We start from the raw sequence: 21,743 nt of genomic DNA, 5'->3' as shown, positions 1-21,743 counted from the left end.
GACACACATTAACCGTTATAGCGGAGCAGAGGTAGATGCTACAATGTATTTTTGGTTCAGTCTGGGTGGAGTCCAATATTAGCAGGATGAACAATTCTAACTTACTTTAACCCCTTGCATGCTAATGACAGCCCCCATCCGTCATGCACTACGGCGCTTGTGTGCTGATGCCGGCTGGGGGCCATCATAAACCCGCCCACTTGCGATTTTGCCGCACAGGCGCAGAATCGCTACAGCATGCAAGGGGTGAACAAAACCCGAGGCCGTGCCAGAAACGAGGTAAATATCTAGGCATCAGTTAGGGAGAACTCTGACTAGTCAGACTTACAGCATCAAGACTTAGCTATGTATATAGCATCATAAAACCTAACCGGGCATCTTTCAAAGGTGGTAACCAGTGCAAGACTGTGAAGACTCAGGAGAACATCCATACTCCCCTCACTAGCCCTCTCATTACAAGCTCTCTGTACAAACCGAAGACAGGACACCAGGATGTCGGAGAAATAAAAGGATGCAAGAAATTTAAAAAAAACGAAAATCAGTGTATAATAAAGGCCCCCTTAGGTCAAAATCTACAAAGCCGCTGTTTGATTTGCCTGAGTACTGTACTTTTCAGTGTTCAGACATGCACACAAGATGTGTTAACTTGTTCATAAATTAAAATCAAACACATTAAAATTGGAGTTTCAGACATGAATAGTTGGAATACAAAGTCTTTAGTTACTCATGTAAATAACTCCCCATTCATAGCAGTGGAGGCTCCTCTGCTAATGAGGGGGGAAGGGTGGGTTGCCCCTCTGCTCTCCAAGCGGTGCAGAGGTAACATAAAATGATAACAGAACATTATCATCATTTTATTTTTTACTATTGCAGCCAGGTTAGGGCGGGCTGGGTTCACATGACGTGAGGAGGAGGAGTGGTTGGTGCTCCATAAGTGCGCATGTCGGTTTAACCTGCCCTGCGCATAACGGATTGGCCAGCTGTCTTGGCCCGGCCAAACTGTCATGCAACCTTAGCATGTTCTCCACCAGGCTGTCTTGCACAGAATTAGTGAAAAACATGCACAGGCTCACACTCCCTGCCTGAGTGCCGAACCACGGTGCTCAGACCAATCACGATGCTGCGGTCATGCTGGTGACTGCAGCGTTGTGATAGGGGAGTCTGTGAGCCTGGGGTATGCCGAAAGCCAGGAAAACAACAGGACAGAGGAGAGGTGGCGTTCGGCGACTGAAAAACCGCAGGCAAGTCTCCTTTATCTCTAGCCATCACCTCCCCTGGCTCCCTCACCACCACCGTTGCCTGCCAGCTGCCACTGTTTTATTGTAAACGATTTTTCCTAGGTTCACCTGTTGCATGTATTGTCTTTATGACAACGTTGGTCAGAAAGATTAAAAGAATATGTGGTCTGCAACGTGGGATGCTCTCTTTAAGGATTCATGGCTCTCATTTCAATTTTACACAGATTTGCCTACAATTTCGAAGTGGTAACCATTTATGTAGTAACCTTTAACCCCTTCACTGCGGCGGCTATTCCGCCGCAGTGCTAAGGGGGCGGGGCGGCCGGGCGGCGGCCGCATGCTGGTGACGGAACCACTCCGTCACCAGTGTCGGTGGCGCTGTGCTTATGACGGAGCGGTTCTGTCATGGCCCGCCCCGCTCAATGGAACGCTCAGCGCAGGCGCGGAATTTGTGCCGCGCAGGAGCGCCGAGCGGGCCATGACGGAACCGCTCCGTCATCAGCACAGCGCCACCGCAGCTGATGACAGAGCGGTTCCGTCATCAGCAGGCAAAGGGTTAAGGTAGCCGTAGCCACGTCTGATAACCACTACAGCATGCATTATCATCTTGTCCATCTCTTCACAGTCCATACAGAGAGGAGAGTTCTCACCTAAGGACACGCAAGTCACATGCCAATATAGAATCAAGAAAAAGCAGTCTCCCAAAACTTGGACTCTGAGAAATGAAGATTGTTGGTAAGGAATCTAGGCAATAAGTGGCAAGAGTCTAAATGGGACTTATTTAGACAACTAATGGTTAAGTACTGGAAGCAGAAAAGAAGTGGGAATGAATAAACTGTATTAAACCACAGTGACTGTGGATTTATTTTGTACATGTGCAAGTTTGGGTAATAAATATGTGTGAATTAATACATTTACAATATAGTAGTAACTTATGAATTAATGGCATTGAACTTAAAACAAATTATTAGTAATGTCTACAAGTGGGATTGATAGTGCAGTTTACAAATATAACATTTTAGTGATGACACCATTTTATTAAAATTATGCAGTTTCAAGTGTTATGGTCATCCTGCTCCTGCTCATTGCCCTCCCAATCAATGCACCCTGTGAGTCTTCTTTCCCCAGTTTCCGCAGAGCACAGTACAACATGACTTAACTGATTATTTCTTTTAGAGAGCATGTATTGTGGGGATTGAGGCAAAGTCTCTTATTATTTAACATTTGAACACCTTCTCTATAAAGTCAAAAACCCTCCCCAGAACCCATTGAGTGTCGGGTACAGAAAGATCAGGTGTTCGAGGTCACCCTTGGATGCGATGCAGTTCCAGCAAGTGGGGTTGTCTCTGAGCCCTAGTTTGTGTAGGTGGTCTGGGGTCCAAAATGTTTTATGCAGAAGCCAAAGTTTGGTCTGCGCGAGGACTGGGGTAATCTTAGCCCGTATGGCTGATGTCCATAGCGTGTTCCACTCCCGGTCGTCCAGTGGTGGGTGTATGCGGTCGTTCTGGTATTTTTCAGTTTTATCGTTGATATTAGATTTTTGCGCGCTGAGGGTTTTATATAGGCATGAGGCTTGATGTCCTAACTTATGGATGGCTTTGTATTTGTTATTTTGGATTTTGTAATGACTGTTTTGATCTTTAGGGATCTGTGGAAGTCTGAGTCTTAGAGTTGGTGGAAGTTTTTTAGGATGGCAAAAGTCAGCCTCCAGTTGGTATGGGTGTGCGATACCCTTTTCTATCTAGTTTTCAAAGTAGAGCTTTTTACCTTTGTACTTTATGGCACTATTTGCCCATAGTGACTCTGCTTTGGACCCCTTAATGCTGACCTCCATCTTTTTGTCTAGCTTTAGGAGTGCAATCTTTGTGTTTTTCAGTATTGTGTTGCTCGCCAGGGGGTGTGTTGGCCGTGAGAATGGCAAGTGGGTTCAGATGATTTCGAATTGCTTTTTCTAGCTGTAGCCACTGGAGAGTAATCTGTCGACTGCTCTATCCAGTGTGTGCCCTGCTTGACTAGGAATGCAAGTTGAAAAGTTCTGAAGTCTGCTATGTTTACCCATCCTTGCTTTTTGGGTCTTCTCAGTTTTTTCATGCTTATCCTAGCCTTTTTGCCCCGCCAGAGAAATTTGGCGCACATATTATCTAGTTTTTGATGGAATTCGTCTGAGAGAAATATTGGGAGCATGCTTGCGATGTAGTTAACTAGGGGGGTGATCATCATTTTTATTGTTTCTATTGTCCCCCACCAGGGCATGAATTTGGGGGACCATGCCTCTAATTCTTTCTTAATTTGGTCTAGTATGAGCTGCTCATTGTGTCTTAGGGTGGAGATCAGGTCTGTGCTGAAGTAGATACCCAGGTATTTGATGTGGCCTGTCTGCCACTTGATTCCTGACATTCCCAGTACCTCTTTAGTGGAGTGGATGTTTAGCGGTTTGCATTCTGACTTATCGTTATTGAGCGTATGCATGCATTGTTCTAGGAAGGACCATGAGACTTTATCGAAGGCCTTCTCCGCGTCTAGTGTAATGCTAACCGCTTGGAGCGGGCTCCTTGAGGCTTGTTCTAGACATGGCGTAGGAGGCATGTGTGGTCACTGGCCGTTCTGCCTTTAATGAAGCTCACCTGTGAGTTGCTTATCAGTTTGGGCAGTATCTTGTTCAGTGTAGCCGCATGGATCTTTGCATAGATTTTGCTATCTACGTTTATGAGGGAAATTGGCCTATAGTTCTTTGGTAACTGGTGGTGTGTGTTTTCGTTTTCTCTCGCTCTCTCTCTCTCCACCTACCACTACTGGATAACCAGCAAAAGGGGGCCATCCAAAGTATTTACTATGTACCACATAGGATGGTCACCCGTACAAAGTTATCCCTGTGCACTGTATGTATATAAATACCACAAATATTTTTTTTTTTTTTTAAGAAGAGCATGTATTGTGAATGAAGTTTTCCATTGTGTTCCTGATGTCACTTTTTGAAGGACACTTCCGCTGGAAGTGCCGATGCAGGTGTGCTTGCACATTAGAATATTAGTCTTTGAGAATATTTCAGATTGATTTTTGACTCCTGCCTTTGTATTCTGCATCTGAGCCCTCATGGCATGTAATGCTTATTCTGTAGGAAACCTTTAAATTGTTTTATTTATCTAGAACTCAGTGCTTGAGTGGTCCCAGTCACTATTTTGATTTACTCTGCCAAATTGTTGGGCCTGATGTCGTGGAGCGGGGGTTGTCTTATCGCTAGTGCAAGGTGGTTGGAGCTGAATCGCCAGACGTAAATTTTGAGAATTATCTGAATATGGGGGAATTGTGGTTCGGGTTCCCACAACAATGTAATCGCTGGTAAATGTTGACTGACAACATTACATTATAGAACAAAAAACATTTTATTCCAGATAACAGAGACAGACCGGAATAAAGGCAGTATGAAATAAGACCGTAAGACTTATCATTACCAAAACTAAACCTCCTCCACAACTAAATACAAAAATATCCACAAAAAGAAATAATAAGAACATTAAATACATAACTTGGTTTTAAAACAAAAAGAAAATACATAAACTCTTTAAACTTTCCAGGTAATATTGATTTGCAGACACTGGCACCGGAATCATGAATTATTCCAAATTCCAACATTGTCCATTTGACAGCAACATTTCTTGACAAATCCATCAACCGTGAGGTCCTTCAATCACCAATTTTATGTTAGGTTAAAGATTTATAGAGCACACGAGTGCCCTGGCAATGGGACTTCCCAGCGCTAGTCTCAAAAAGAACAAGCTGTACAGAACGAACTAACAAAAAAGTGCTGCATGGGAAACTCAAGAGGAAAACAACCAGGTCTTCAAGACCTTCCTAAAAGACCAGTGGTTCTGAAAACTCCAAATTGACAAGGGTAGTGCGTTCCAGAGGGCAGGTGCTTTAGCACGAACAGGGGTGTGGAATTGAATAAAATATCTACTTGTCCATGGGGCAGCTTGCTTCATAAATCTACTTGTCCTGTACCAAAATCCAATTGTCCCTTTTATGTCATGTAATATGGCAACAAATTATGGCAGCAATTTCATTATATAGGAGCTCTGAAATAGCCTCTCTGATTAAGCCAGGGCTCTTTCAATAGTAGTGTTTGAAAACTAGCAAATACCTTATGTTGCCACGTTTATGCAGATCTGCATACTGGGGCTGAGGGTAATGATAAGCAACAGTTCCAGGGTTGGAGGCCCTTTTAAGTCTGTGCAACCCTACTAACTTGCATGCTTTGGGGGTTTTTCACCAACTCAAATCTTTTCCCATACTGAGATCGGTTGGAAATTTATTCCTGACAATGGAAGACATAAAACTTCTTCCAGGGTTGGGAAAAAAAAGTAGTTGGAGATAAAGTGAACTTGCAAATATACTCCTGTATATGTGAAATCACAAAAGTCGCATATCTGCACTTAATGCAAGGACATGGGTGCACTTTTGAGACTTTATTTAATAATTGGGCTCCTAATTAGGTCTGGCGTTAACCTTGACCCTTTGCGTTTATTAAAGTTCTGTCTCTCTCGATCTATCGGCTAGCTTCACTGTGAGTGACAGCATTCTGTTCTTTCACAAGGAGCATACCGACACAATCGTTTTGTTCAGTGCCAGGAACTACTGTGGCAATAGGTGCTTTCTGAGACCAAAACTGTTTTTGCTTTTGCTAATGTTTGTTATACTGGAGAGGGCCCAGCAGCTCCCAGGCCAGTAAGGTTTTACAAAAACCATGCCAAACAAGTCACACACTGATAAAACCAAAAGGGTGACCAACAATTTCAACCTACTGGCGTTACACCAATGCTTGTTTATTTTTCCCATAATCTTATTAAGACTGGCTACAGTGACTTTCCATTATGAATATTTTTGGAAAATACTAGCATATATTTTACTAAATGATGCTGCAAAGAAATTGTACCTAAAATTTTACAGTAGTTTAGCAAAATGTTTTTGCATTTGTTTGTGAATATTTTATTTTGAAAGCAAAGAAACATCAATAGTGCTTTCAAGCTTCTGCAAATATTTGCATCTAATCAGAGAGCTTTCTGGGATCAGTATACATAGCCTCATATTGCTGAACATTGAAAACGTGTGTATACATTTCTATACTGGAACCACTGTCAGTAGAGCAGTCTGAGCTTACAACATTTACTTAGGACGCTCACCCTAATAATAAAGGCTGCACATTAATGAACCATGAATACAAGTTTGAACAGCATTAGCATATGGACAAAAGTATTACCTTAACTGCAGACAATGTCTTTCCCCGATCCAGAATGTGGTACTGTAAACTGGCAGCCAAAAGGGTTTGTGCTGTAGGGGGGGGGGGGGGTTGGGCCGACTTGTCCAAAGGACAAAATACACATGAAAACGTGATGCACTTGACCCCAAACAATATGTCCCGGGCGTCGGGCTGTAAGAATTCCAAAAATCTGACAAAAAGAGAGGCCTCCTTCTTTTACTCTATTAACACAAGAAGCAGAGGCCAAGTATAGATCAGCTGAGCGCAATGGCAGAGAGGGAAAATACAGAGATAGCAGATTGAACAAAATGGGAGCCGCCTGGGGGAAGAAGGCCTTGTGAGCCAGACACAAGTTCTTAAAATGGGCATGCTTATCAACCGGGAGCCAATGCAATCTGCGAATAAAACCAGCGACCAGGCAGTGCTTCGGGAGAGAAAACAACAGCCTAGTCGCAGGATTTTGGACCAGCTGGAGTCTAATGATCACAGTCGTGTTAGTTCCCAGGTACAAGATGTTACAGTAGTCCACCCTGGAGAGGCTTGATGCCTGCATGATGAATTGCCACGAGTGGGGATAAAAGAAAAAACAGAATGGGTTTGAGCCCAAGTAAAAGCCTGAAGGGGAAGACTACCACAGATTTCACCTGGCTTCAAAAGTCAATGCTCTGTCCACCCATATACCTATGTTTTTAACCACCAACTTGGAACGGGGAAGGAGTATGGGTATCTTTACCAAATGAACATTTTCTATTTTACGAGCATTCAGCTGCAGGCAGTTGCCAGTCATCCACTCTGCGACAGCTCAAATACCTCCCTGGAAATTAGCCAAGTCCAGTGTGAGGTTGTCAGAAAAAGAAAGCATAAGCAGTGTGAGCCCCAGGGTTTTCACCACCTGAGCCACGTAACATGCCAAGATAACAGTACAACAATGCATTCCACTCACCTGATCTACAAAAGCCAGCGGAAATAATCTCACCAATGACACCACTTGAGAGGAGAAGTGGCTCTGATGTGGGGAGGGCGGTTGTTCTATGCTATAGGAGATATATATACTGGAAAGCTGGACTCTGCATCTGGTTCTGTATATGTGGTATGTGTGAGAGTAGGTGTCAGGCAAAGCAGATGGTTAGTGGAGGATGCGACTGGTTAGGTAGGCGGGGTCTAAGTTGTGTAGTGCCTTGAATGAGTGAACGATAAGTTTGAACTGTGCACGTTTGTAAACTGGGAGTCAGTAGAGCTCCCTGAGGTGTTGTGTGATGTGTGATTTGTGTAGGAGGTTGAGGATGAGCCTGGCTGCTGAGTTCTGGATGGTTTGTAATCTTCTGGGGAGTTGTTTAGTGATCACGGCATAGGGTGTCGCCGTATTCCAGCTTGCTAGTGACGGGGGCATGAGTGACGGTTTTTCTGGTGTTGCTTGAGAGTCTTTTGAAGATCTTACTCAGCATTTTCAGTGTGTGGAAGCAGGATACTTTGACAGTGTTGACTTTAGCGCTCATGTCCAATTTGCGGATTATGATGATATTTAGGTTCCTGGGTGACTGCTGTATATGGGTGTGGGTCATCTTCATATATCTCATTTTGTTTCCAATCGGTCTCTAATTGCTCCTCCACAGTTACAACATGTAGGGAGACAACAAGCATAGGTAGGGAGACAACAAGCATATCAACATTTACCCCTACTTGAGTGTTATGCTATTGAAAAAGCTTCTATTCACAATCAACCAAATAAGCAGGAGGCAAAATTTTGCATACCAGCCTCTGCCACCGCACACTACGAACACGCCTACACGACGCCGGGATCCAAGAGAAGGCTCTGGACTGGACCACATCCTTCCTCTCCGGCAGAACTCAGAGCGTCCGCCTTCCACCCTTCCGCTCCACCACCACCGAGATAATCTGCGGCGTACCCCAGGGCTCTTCACTCAGCCCGACGCGGTTCAACATCTACATGGCACCCCTCACCTACGTCGCCCGACAGCACGACCTCAACATAATCTCCTATGCCGACGACACTCAGCTGATCATCTCCCTCACCAAAAACCCACCAACCTCCACGAAGGAATGAAGGCTGTCGCCGAATGGATGAGGAACAGCAGACTGAAGCTGAACTCGGACAAGACGGAGGTCCTCATCCTCGGCTCCACTCCTTCAGCCTGGGACGACTCCTGGTGGCCGACATCACTGGGAACAGCCCTGACACCCACTGACCATGCACGCAACCTGGGGGTCATCCTCGACTCCACCCTCTCCATGACTAAACAAATCAACGCCGTCTCCTCATCCTGCTTCAACACCCTACAAATGCTCCGCAGGATCTTCAAGTGGATCCCCACCAAAACAAGAAGAACAGTCACCGAGGCACTCGTCTCCAGCAGGCTGGACTACGGAAACGCCCTCTACGCAGGAACATCAAACAAGATCCTGAGACGGGTGCAATGCATCCGGAACGCCTCGGCACGACTGATCCTCGACATCCTCCGCCGCAGCCACATCACACTCCACTGAAAGACCTACACTGGCTCCCCGTCAACAAGAGGATAATCTTCAAGCTCCTCATCCACGCACACAAGTCCATCCACAACGCCGGCCCAGCGTACCTCAACAGACGACTCAGCTTCTACGCCCCTACCCGCAAGCTCCGCTCCGCCGGCCTCGCCTTTGCCACAGTCCCGCGCATCCGAAGAACAACCGCTGGTGGCAGGTCCTTCTCCCACCTCGCCCCCAAGACCTGGAACACCCTCCCCACCAACTTAAGGCAGACCCAAGACCTCCTGGCTTTCAGAAGACTTCTCAAGACCTGTCTCTTCGATCAGTAGCAGCAGGCCCCCCTAGCGCCTTGAGACGCTCACGGGTATGTAGCGTGCTTAACACATGTCCTGATTGATTGATTGATTGCTGGCATTTATCGAGTTTTTCCAAATCTGGGGAACAACTGTGGGTATATGTTATAAGATTTTTTTTTTTTTTTTTTTTGTTATAAGATTTCATGCCCTTCCAACCCCAACAAATACTCCAGGACACAGCTCTGCCTGTCTGCTTTGAATTTGAAGCCATCAACTGGCCCCCAATAGATAAAGTTCTAAACAAATTCACCCATATAATGGGCGGTTCCCCAAATCCTAAAATTAAAGTGGAATTATATTTACCAGTTTCACTTTTTAAGTGAATAAAATGACCTAAATAAAAATACAGTTTGCCAAAGGAAAGTTGAGCTTCATGAATGAATTGTTAAACTCTCTTTCAACTCAGAACAGTTAGCGGCATCATTAACTTTCCTGGATGGTAAAGTCTAACATCAAATTGACATGTCTAAGGACATGTCAAAATGCAACCATGTGCTTCGAAAGCATGTTGCTACGACTTCAGAATGGAAGCCTTCAGATCAGATGCTTCACTCAAGGCATGCAAGCCTTTATGTCCAACATCTGGATCAGCTCCAACACATATGCTGAAGTCTAGATAGTCCGTAGCTGATGTTGTTCGTAGGCCAGACTCATTGCCCCAGCATTACCAACTCACTATGTGAGGCTGCAGTGTCTCAGCCTCACCTAGGTGTAAGAGAAGACCTAGATGCCTGACCTCCACATTATTGAACGTTACACAGTGTGCAGGCTGCACCACCGGTGGTGCACGTCGGTTCCGCCAGCTTCTCAGTGGCCACAATATTAATTATGATGATAAAAGCTCCTCAAGACCTAAAATGCCCTGGACCTGCTTCCAGAATCCTCCACTCGATTGGTCGCTCCAAAGTACTGGGCAACTTAAATTGCGTGCTCATAGATGACAGCAGAGACTGCTTGAAACCTGAGTCATGGCACCCCTGGGGTACAGTGTGGCTCACCAGGCCCCAAATATTTAGTGTGGGACATGGAACCCAAGCGAGAATGAAGAAACTTTACTGAACCACATTGACTGCAGCAAGCAGCGACCCTCTACAGCTGATAACAGTTAGTTCAATGCCTGACATTCCAGAACTAAAAGGTCATTTTCCAATAGGATACGAGGGAAATAAGAATGGAGGACATAAAACAACGGTTATCCTAAAACCTGCCACTAATTTTTGTCCCAACTATTAGATAGGAGGATCCTACACACCTTTCTTAACTGTGACCGCTCCTTGATTAATTACATTTCTGATGCCTGCCTGTGTATTGCACATAAACCTGTTGACACGAACACACTTACTTGCTTTTAATGGGCGTCAAACCCAAAGGTGTATCATGTGCTTTGATGCAAATGATAGCTGGGAATACATCAGAGCGCAAGCCATGTGGAGATGTTCTCGTACATTGTAATATTCAAGGCCTGCAACTGTATTTTGCTCCTTTAAAAATTATGGTTCCACAGGGGCACTGGAACGTCGAGCCGAGGAGGCAGAGGGCTGGGCCCGCTGCAGCAACATCAGAGTTGTGCTGAGCATTTCCTAGAACACTGGATACGAACCAAGCTATGCCCCAGGGGGCTCTCGGAGGGGTTTGTGGTGGAAAGGGCGCACAGTGTGTTGTTCAACCCGCCGCCCCCGGGATCCCTCCCAGGTCCATAATTGCTCAAATCCTAAACTACCGGGATAAAGATTGCATCCTTCAGGCTGCCCGGGAGACCTTGGGCTTAACCTACAACAAAGCCAAGGTTTCAGTACACCCTGATTACACCAGACAGGTCAAGGATCAGAGGAAATCGTTCCTTGGAGTAAAACAGAGGCTTCGGGAGCTGCACCTACAATATATGTTGCTTTACCTCGCCAAACTGAAGGTGATCTCGCAGGGGAAGGCCCACATCTTCGAATCCATTGAGGAAGTGTGGGAGTGGATGGAAATCCGAAGGGACGCTCTCCCCACCCCCAGGGAGCAGAGGGGACCTCGAACTGAATAGGGATCCAGGCCCCAAGGTCTCGTAGAGGCCGGCGCAGGAACCGCTCAACAGACAGCTACCCGCCGGAGCGACAGAGAATTAACGTGAGTGACGATGAAACCATGCAGGTGAAGACCCCGGGCTCGGTTGACTCCACACCAGAGACATTGACGGGGAATTCTTAACCGCACTGGGACCGGATACGCTACTCCAAACGAACAAAGTGATTCCAGAGACTGTCATGGACTCAACACCTTCTCCCCCAGAACTGGGTTGATTGTCATGCCATGCTACACTGGGACTTCCGGCTGGTAGGCAAACATGTAAAGCATACCTAAGGCATACTCAGCTGCACAAGCAGCGGGGGGGTGGGCACCTCAGGAAGAGATAGGGGTTCGGGTGGTCAGCAGGTATCCTGTAGGTACAGAGGGGCACACGGGAAAGCCGCATACCTAGGGTGGCTGTGCCTATCCCGGGGTGGAGGCCGTGCGATCAGCATACTGATATTAGCGGTTGGGCAAGGCTTGGAGCCTGAAATTGTTTAGGGGAGGGGAAACGGTAGGAGTTCTACGGTCACTGTTGGGCTGATGGGGAGGCTGTGCACGTCCTGGCACTAGCATGGGGAGGACATGCACCCATGCCACGTTGTAGCTCATTTGCCCGTGAATGGGGGGTTGGAGGGTGTTATTGGGGGTTGTTTGAATCATGTGTTTCTATGTTAGTGAAACAGCAGACAGTAGGTAGGCCGATTACGTGTGAGAGGGAGCAGGGACACACCAACACAGTACATCACAGGGACAATGGGGACTAAGATTATGACCTGGAATGTGAGAGGTTTGGGCACATGCACCAAGCGTTATAGGGTTTTTTCGTTCCTCCGGAGGCACAACGTATCAGTGGCATGTCTGCAGGAATACCAACCTCCAGGAGGCAGGAGCTCAGAGGCTGGCGAAAAAACGGAGGGGACAGTTTTTTCACTCATCATACTCTACTTACGCCAGGGGGTGCTGATCTGGGTGGCACCAGGGACTCCGCTCGTCTTGCAATACATGGAGGCAGACATTACATTCTCCTAAGAGCCAACATAGATGGGAGGGAAGTGTGGATGATCCAGACTTGTTCCAGGCCCTTCAAGAAGTCTTGGTGTCAGAATTCGAGGTGCCTCTTATATGGGTGGGTGATTTCAACTGTGTGGTGGACCCTGGCATTGATAGGTACCCCCCATTATAGAGGAACAAAGCCAAGGATGACAGAGAAATTTAGAGAGGTCATGGGGGAACTTAGGGGCACAGGACATTTGGCAACAGAGACACCCTACCCAGAAGTTATATACTTGCTACTCTCCTACACACAACACCCACAGCAGACTGGACAGGGTGCTGATAGAGAACTCAGATCCTGATATGTCCAATGAAGTGACCCATCAGGTCTGGTTCGTCTCAGACCACTCCCCGATTGTTTGCACGGTCAGTTGGGGGTCCCGTCCAACGCCCAAGGGCCTGAAGGCTGCAGTCAGAGATACTGGATGATCCGCTGGGTAAGCAACACATAGAGGGAGCACTGACTGATTACATCACACTGAACTGAGCAGGGGCAGCTTTGTCTACGGCCACAAAATGGGAGGCCCTAACAGCTGTGGTGAGAGGAGCCTTCATTAGCTTGACGTGTGGGACTCGCAAGCAACTCCAGCGGGACCTGAGGGAAGAGGCGGCTGCATTGCTAGAAGCACAGACCCGGGACCGCTCGGATTCTTTAGTGGGGCCTAGGGAATGGAAAGTACAGACACGCGTATGTGATATCTGGGACAGGCTCGACAAATATACTCTCAGGCCAATACCAACAGCGCCTACACAGGGAGTGGGACAAATCAGGCTCTTTACTAGCATAGATCCTCAGAAGAGAACAAATCCCAGACACAATAGTGGTGCTGCGCATGCCTGCAGGCATAATGGTCCACTCCGAAGCAGAGATACTGCAGACCCTCCGGTCACACCTTCAATTCGTTTATTTGGTGGATCCAACGGTGAGCGAGCTTATCTTCCCTACCTACAGACCTTAACCCTGAAGACACTCCCCGAGCAGGTAAGGAAGGACTCAGATTTTAAACAATCAATCGAGTAAGTACAGCTAGCACTACAGCAGCTTCCGGGAGCGAAGTCCCCGGGTGGCGATGTTTTCCCTCCAGAGTTTTATTGGGCTTTTGTGGGCACGTTGTCCCGAGCACTCCTGCAAGTGTATGAGGAGGCCTTTGAGAAGGGTATCCTCCGACCTAGTATGACGCACAGTGAAATATGCATGATCCTGAAGTTGGGAGGGGACAGTCGCAAACCCTCATCATACCGCCCAATCACCATGGTAAATACAGACACAAAAATACTGTGTAAACTGTTAGCTTCCCGCCTGGGTCCACACATGCCGCACCTCGTACATGAGGACCAATGGGGCGTCATAACAGGACGTAATACAGCAATGAACCTACGCCGACTAAACCACATTATGTATGAAGCGAGAGACCGAGCGGAAGAGCTGGTACTCGTGTCTATAGACCTGGATAAGGCCTTTGACACGGTGGACTGGGGGTATGTCTTGGAGGTCCTCAGAGCTGTGGGGATGGGACCTAAATTCTGCCGGTGGGTCCAAACATTGTACAGTGAACCGCGTGCGACACACGGCGATCATTTGGCAGCAGTTTGTGGAGAAGGTGCTAAGCAGAGCGCCATTTCATAGAGTTGCAGATATGGATTCTTGTCCCCATCAGAGAGATGGGAACACTCATACAGACCTGGAGGGATGGCGGATGTGAGGTCCTCGCAGACCTATACCCGAATTAGACTTTTTTAACATATGAACAGGCAAGCGAGGGTTTTGCCCTTGGGCAGGGCCACTATTTACAATATAGGGGACTCCAGGAAGTAACCACGGTCACCTGGCCACAATACCCAGACATCCCACAACCGACACATACCTTAAATGTACTGCCCACATGCGGAACAAGTCGCAGGATGATATACCTCCTTTACAACGCCACAAAGCAGGACTCTACTGCACCATCACCACCGTCAAAAGCAGCCTGGGAGAGAGACCTCCACACAACTAGATGAGAGGGCCTGGGCGACCATTAGCTTTCTCACACACACAGTCTCCTGTAATGCTAGGTTCAAACTGACTCATTACTATTTTTTACACCGTACACCGGTGAAGCGGAGACGTACCTTCCACAACAAGGATGGTAAATGCCCTAGGTGCGCCGCGGAGGACGCAGACTTTTTCCACCTGGCGTGGGAATGCCCTGTGGTGAGACAGTTCTGGACAGGGGTGGCTGACCGGGTACGCGCACACAGGTCTTCCACTAAGGGAGGAACCATTCCAATGCCTAATGGCCCATATACGCAGGCCCAAAAAACTGAAACTGCTCTATAAATTACTGCAATTGATGTTAGTTTTGGCCAGACACAAATTTGATTCTTGGTAGGAACTTCCTCCTGTAGTTCTCTTATTCCCTAGACGTTGGAGTATATTCTGTATGTACAGACAGAGGGTGGCCCTAACGTGGATGGGGCAGAGAGGCCCAGAGGTAACGATGTGGCACAGAGATATCAGGGCGCGGGCAGAGTAAGCGCACATGAAGCTCGCACGTAAGGATGAAGGCCTACAGGCAGACCTAATGGAATGGAGAGAACTATGCAGTGCAGGGGTATCAGAGGGAGAGGAAGGGTCAGAGCAAAATATATCTGAGAGAGGGGGGAGTGATAGGGGTGGGTAGGATCACCAAGAGAGTGAAGGACTGGGAATCTAGCTGTTACAAGTGCACACCCCAAGCTGAACCAATCTAAACTGCAGTCCTACATGATACTGTAATGTAAACAAGCACCTCTGTGGAATTAAAGAAACGTTGTGTGGACCCCAGCAGTACAACTCCATTTTCAAAGGGTTTACATTTTGCTGTATGCTGTGATGTTCTAATGTCATGTAAACATGAAAAATAAAGTTTATACATTTTTTTACAAAAATGTAAAAATGACATGGTCTAGTTTGCCTAAATAGGGCACTCACATTTTCCTTGTTTGTAGGGTACAGCGCGTCAACAATTTTTTTTTGAAGTTGGTGTTTACTAGAACATGTTATTTTATATGGCACAATTTCTACAATGTGGCTTGCTTAATGTCATGCATCTTTTTAAGTACAGCCCTATGATTACCACTGCACGTTATGTCGAGTATGTTGCTTTTTAGGTCTCGGACTAGCGTTGCTCTACACAGCAGTGCTCGCGCAGCTCGAGATTTAATGTTTCTTAGTAGGGGGCTTGAACACGCCCCTCTTCTCCATTGGCTGGCTTCCTAAACGGAGGCCAGCCATTGGAGGAGAGGGGCATCACTCGGTTCAAGCCCCGTCTTTTCCAGATTCGGGGGCGTGTTTTTTCTCTTCTTTCTGATTTTCATTCTCTCCTCTTCCCATTGGCTGGAATTTTACCTACCAGCCAATGGGAAGAGGAGAGAACGAAAACCACGCCCCCGATTCAGAAAATGTCGGCGCTTTGCTGAAGCCATTTCAGCCCGACCGCCGACGGAAGAAGTCGTTCTCTGGTGAGTGCTTGCTGTCCTGCGCCCTTGCTGTCCTGCGCCCTTGCTGTCCTGCCCCCTTGCTGTCCTGCCCCCGCTCCCTCGTTGCTTGTTCTTTGGCTCTTCCTGACCCTGTCTGCGCGGGTCTCTTTCTCCTGGTGTCTGCCGGTATTCGATATATTTCCTTTGCGTTGTGTTTTCACTGTAAGCCCCGTCCTTTTCGGATTGAGGGGCGGGTTTTTCTCGTTTCTTTAAAAAAACACGCCCCAGTCTGAAAAGGACGGGGCTTACAGCAAAAACACCACGTAATGGCGAGTGCTTGCCCCGTTCTTCGCCAGCCTTGAAATTCTTGGCAGTTCCTGGCCTCATCGTCTGCTCAAACCTGCTGATAGTTTTTGGGTGTTAAATGTCTGATATTTGAAGGGCCTGACGGACTTCATTGTGGAGTGAAACGTAAGGCACCTTAAACTGGGCCTCCCCACCCTTTGGGGCTCTGGAGGGCTGGAGAGCTGTAAAAGTGGAGTGAGAGGGCATGTTTAGGATTTCTATGTATTTCTTATGTTTTAATTCGTGCTGTACTTTCCTAATATTGTGCATCACTCCGATCTTCTAAGGGGCGGCTGGTTTGGCCGTAAATATCGAAGGAACATTAATGAAAGTGCTCACGAGCACACGTGCAAAGCGTGGCCCAGGGTCTGCTGTGAGTGCACAAATCTTACAAAGTGACTTTGGTCATAACATTTCCTGTGAAGGGGCCCTCCTGCACCCTCCTTTCTAAAGAAGGCCCAACACTTAGCTCCCAGAGAAGACGCTTTTTAAAATAAGCCCGACATAAAAACACAGTGGCAGTTTTACTCCTTTTTGGGATGCCATGTCATTTTGGCTGTCCTCTTTCAGATCCGCGGATGTCCCTTTTCGGGCAGTCGATCTGGGCCTGAGATTTTTCAGACAGAAATACGCCTTATTGTAACCAAGATCACAGGCTCTCTCCCTCCCCTGGGTACGCCGGGCCCGCTCCCAGCTCTGCTCTGGGCGCAGCAGACACAGGAAGTTGACTTCAGCCGCAGCATCAGTTTAAAAGCCTTAATCCTATGTTTGCAGCCAGTGCTTAGTGTGCGTGCCTTCTCTTCCGCACAAACGCTTACTGTGAGTGCCTGTCCCTTCGGTGTACTGGGGGAGGAGGTGCAGCTTAAGTGCAGCAGCATCAGGAGACCAGGAGAAGTGCCATCCATGTGCCCCCCCCTGCCCGCTGCCGCCAAAAAAGAGGCCACCATACCCCGGAGGGGCCACTCTACCCCCAATACCCCAGGGGCGGGGGCCACAATATCTCAGGGGTGGGGCATGCTGGGAAGAAGTGATCCCATCATTACAAGAAGCCTCTCTTACAGAAGACAAAGAAAGTTAAACAAGGAAAAGTCTCAGAACTATGGGGTCGTTTTCAAAACTGGAAATCTACGTCTGAGCACAAGGCGATGACGCATCAATCAACATAGTTAGCCCCGTCATGCCATGCTCTTGTTTATAGGTGGCAGTATCCAGTTCTTCTATGTGGTTGTTGGTGTTTTTCAGTTTTATTTCTGGATTGCCATGTGGAGATACTCGTATATATCTCACTCAGCACTTTGGTGGGTTTTAACGAGTTTCCAAGAATAGTGAGTGATGTGAGCATCCTTGTGCTTAACTGCTGTACACCCTGAATTCACGTTAACAATACTGTAAAAGGGTAATATTCAAAACATGTACACTACTAGAAGCTGCAGTCTTGCCCTCTGTGTTGGAGACTACAGATTCCAATTTCCCATGTTTGTCAAGGACAAGTCTGTATATATTTTTCCAAGTGAAAGTCTTAGTACATGGCTCGTTACTATAAGTTGTGCCTTTTCTGGGGTGTGTGCCAGACTGGCCAGTGACTTTCTCAAGACTTTTTGCTTGCTTATTTTGTTAATGCTAAGAGGCCCCATCCTTACTTTCATACCAAGCAGTCCCTATGCTTGATTGTTATCGGACATTACAATTAGCCCTTTCCTCTTTTTTGATCGAAGGATCTTGACGTTAGACTGTCTGCTGATTTATCGCCAGTGCTTTAAATGGGCCGGTACTCACCGATATTGAGTACCAGCACTTTTTAATGTTCTCCCTTTGAGTACCGGATCTTTTCCTTGGCCAAGGAGAGTATCGGTACTCTTAGGGGAGAGTCAGGTAGGGCAAACTCGATGGCACTGGGGACTGTGCAGTGCTCTGCTGAACTGCTGCCGAAAAAGAGAAGACAGGATGGAGGGAGGGGCAGTGTTACACCTTTGAATGGAGCCGCTGCTGAGAAATCCCGCAGCGGCTCATTTGCATCACTTAGGGGCCGTTTAGGGTCTTGATGCCCTGCGGCCGTCAGTGAATGAACGTGAAGGGTCCAATCAGACCATGCCCAGTCGATCAGACTGTAGGTCTGAGTGACACTGGGCCTATCCCCTACCCCACAAGTATAATTTACTTTTGCACCTGGCTGATTCCCGAGATGACTGCACCTCTCAGCACCTGTCTGAAGGGGGGTGGGGAGGAGTGTATGACACTACCCAGCATCGGATTGGGAAGTCCGGCATTGAACGATGAGCCGGTGCCCAAGGGTCTCTTGTAAGCCGGTTTTTGTTAAGCGGCCAGAACCTTACTGTTTGCCTGCCAGGTCACTGTAATGTGGCCCCATCAAGTTTGCAGCAGCGTCTCTAGGCTAGTATTGTTATGGCCACTCAATTCTTTATCTTGCCCGCTCCCTCAGCCCAGAAGCGGGTTTCTACACCCCTGCCATGCTGTTAAACTGAGGCGGGGCGTTGAGAGCGCAGGTGGGTGCAGGTGTTGTGAACGTTAGGCCATCATCACCGCAGCTCCCATGAAGCCATAGCAAATCTCGGCTTTTCCTCCCTGCTCCCCATCCAGGCTAGCGCCCTGAGGCTATAGCTGGCTGTGAAAGGAGGAGAGTAAGTGAATTGGCCTCGCTGAGGCTGTTGTTAGCACCTAGGACCAAGTGTCTTTCGCGCTTGGTGGGGTTGGGATTTGGGGGTATATGTGTGCCTAGGCTTCGCTGTGAGGCACCTTTTCCAAATAGGAACATTGAGAGGCTGTAATGTTAGGGTCAGAGCTGCCGAATAAGGAACTATGGAAATATGTTTGAGTTCCAGCTTCAGCTCACCATCCTGTGATTCTGGGCAAATGACTTAATTGTCCAAGGTCTAAAATAAAAATAAATTTGATTTTCGGGAATGTTACTGGTGCTCATGTAATCCCTGCCTTTGGGCCTAGTTCACCCTACATAAATAAAAGTACAATAAAAAAAAGAATCTTCTGTTTGCTCATGGTTTCAGTGTCTGCAAAGCCTGCAACATAAAAACAATCATTGGAAATGCAATAGGTCTTGCATTAGAAAAGTTGGAGCTATTGGTCTTGTAAATGACAAATATTTTATTTATTTGTTGGTTTTTTAAAACAGCTAAATTGATAGCTTTGTCATTTAGAATGCCAATAGTTATAACTAACCTCCCTCCTCTAGATTTGCTTGCTGTGTTTGGACCATGGAGGCTGCGAGCATTGGAGGTTCAGGCACTGTGGCAGTGGGGTGTGTGTGTGTGTGTGGGAGGGTCTCTGTTTACATTTAGAGCTGAGCATAGGTATATAACCACCTCCCACCTCACGGCGTCCACCGGTGGCCTACAAGTTGGAGACCCCCGGGTGAAATGCGCAGGCCCGGAGGCTCCCCGGATACAAATTTTGGCACCTGTAAGAAGTGGTGGACGGGCGAAGTGGGAGAGTGGTTGTGGGGGGGGGGGGGGGGGGGGGGGGTTGGGAGGGGTCAAGTGGGGAGGCTAGAGAATGGAAGATATCTTGTGACGGGCTCCTGATCAGCTGCGACTTTGTGCTGATAAAATGTGTTTTCAAGTTACAGCTATAGAGATGCATCTACTCTCGCGCGCGCTTGTCCACATGCCACAAGCCTGTACTGTACTTCCCAAGACACGTCTGCTAGGATCACACCCCTTTTTGCTATGTACAACGGAAACCAACAATTCCACCGGATGCTGCTCCACTCAGTTTGCACTGAGCCCAGCAACTTAAACCTGACTTTGTCCACATTATTTCTAATTTGCTTATGCATTGTGTTAAAGACCAGACTGAAAATGTTCCCTTTTCTTTGGGATGATTATGTGACTTCAGTTTTGATTTTTACTGTATGAAAATTGGAGGAGGCAACAGAGAGGAAAATAATGTAAAGATGCAAGGTGTACCCTAAAGAATGGGTTGTAAAAGGAAAAGGTCTATCGTTAGCCGGGTTTCTTAGTGAAATTGCCTACAATAGCTGTTGTGCACAATGAGAAAATTCATGACTTTTATGTCTCATGTGCATAGGCTCAGAGATAATATGCATTGGTATGACATTCCCAAAATAATAAACTTAAGCTTTGGCACATGGGAGAAAAAAAAACCGATACTCTACAGATAACAGAAATATTTCTGTATTATCAAGCACAATTGGCACCACGAAAATGTAGCTCCCATTAAATGTCGGCCTCCAAGCACCGCCTCCAGCCCCTCCCAAACCTGCCCCCTTCTCCATTCACTGCTTAAATTGATGAGCACCTGCATTTATTTTTTCCCATTTAAAGCACGATTTATCTCTTTTCCTAGAGGCTGAATACATGTAGGTCCTCTTGTTGATTGCTCTCCCTTGACTTATGAACTGAGTAGATTTGTGGTAGGTTATTTCTGAACTATATTTGGTCATGGCTAATTTCCTTATCTTATGATCTCTCGCAACTTGCTTTATTTTTTTGCATTAGTGGTGCCGGTTTGAAATCTGATTAACTAATTTTTGTCTTTTGTAAATATTCTTACATTTTGAATAATCCTCATGGTTTTGACTTTAGATTTTTCCTGCAAAGGTTTTAGTTGTTCATGGGGCCTCGTCCTCTGGACTCACACGGTCCTATTCTGCGCATCAGCACTTTACACTGATTTGTGAAAGCATCAGCAGGGGCTAGGCAAGGTGAAAGGATACAAACACAGTGAATGGGTTGGATGGATTTGTGCAGATTAAGCTTGCCTTCTAAATGGTAACTGTACAGGTTTCAGAAGAACCATCTGTCCCAGCATTACATTCAGGGACCTCAATATCAGTGCCAGAATCTCAGTAATGACAGGTTATAAAGGACAGTGTAAAAGAGACTACCAGTATCCGTGCCTCCAGCGACCTACAAGTAAATGCTTTAGCGTTTGATGAAGGAGGCCCCCACCCACCAATCAACATCCAGCACTGCCAAAGCAAAACTACAACTGCACCACGCTGCAATAAAATGTTGAATAATAACTATATTTTTGTAAAATTTAGGGTTGGTATCAGGGTGGGGATAGAAACTGGAGAAAGGCACCTCGAGCACATAGAAGGCAGTTCTAACAGGATAGGAACACTGGACTGCCTGATCATAATCATAAAGTTGCTTTTTAATTAGACCCCAGTAGAATTCTGCGGCATGTGGACCGTGCAGCCAATGAGATGGACATGTAGGCCTAGAAGGTTCAAATTAATTGCATTCAGCTGAAAAAGCAAATAGCGCCTTTACACTTTAACATTGGCTTTACAGTGTAGCTAACACAGCCCGTTCAAAAACACAAACTGGCAACCATCATGCACATAGATAGAAAGTTTTAAAGATATAGGTTGAATGGTTGGCTGTAACATTTTATTGTATTTAAAATTAATCAATTACTATAGATAGGGAACAAATTTAAAAACGATATAACCATTTACTATAATATATCAATTGATGCGACAGAAAATGGGTCTAAAAAGCTCCACAG

The 21,743-nt window shown here is 46.8% G+C and overlaps 1 protein-coding gene across 1 annotated transcript in view; it reads right to left on the bottom strand.

The window, feature by feature from the left end:
• Positions 1-21,743, bottom strand: part of TONSL (tonsoku like, DNA repair protein) — a 419,298-nt gene that overhangs the window by 385,918 nt on the left and 11,637 nt on the right. The gene's annotated exons all lie outside the window — the stretch shown is intronic.

Source organism: Lissotriton vulgaris, chromosome 4_1, assembly GCF_964263255.1.
Source record: "Lissotriton vulgaris chromosome 4_1, aLisVul1.2, whole genome shotgun sequence".
NCBI classification, from domain to species: domain Eukaryota; kingdom Metazoa; phylum Chordata; class Amphibia; order Caudata; family Salamandridae; genus Lissotriton; species Lissotriton vulgaris.
This window is presented reverse-complemented; position numbering and strand designations above follow the sequence as displayed.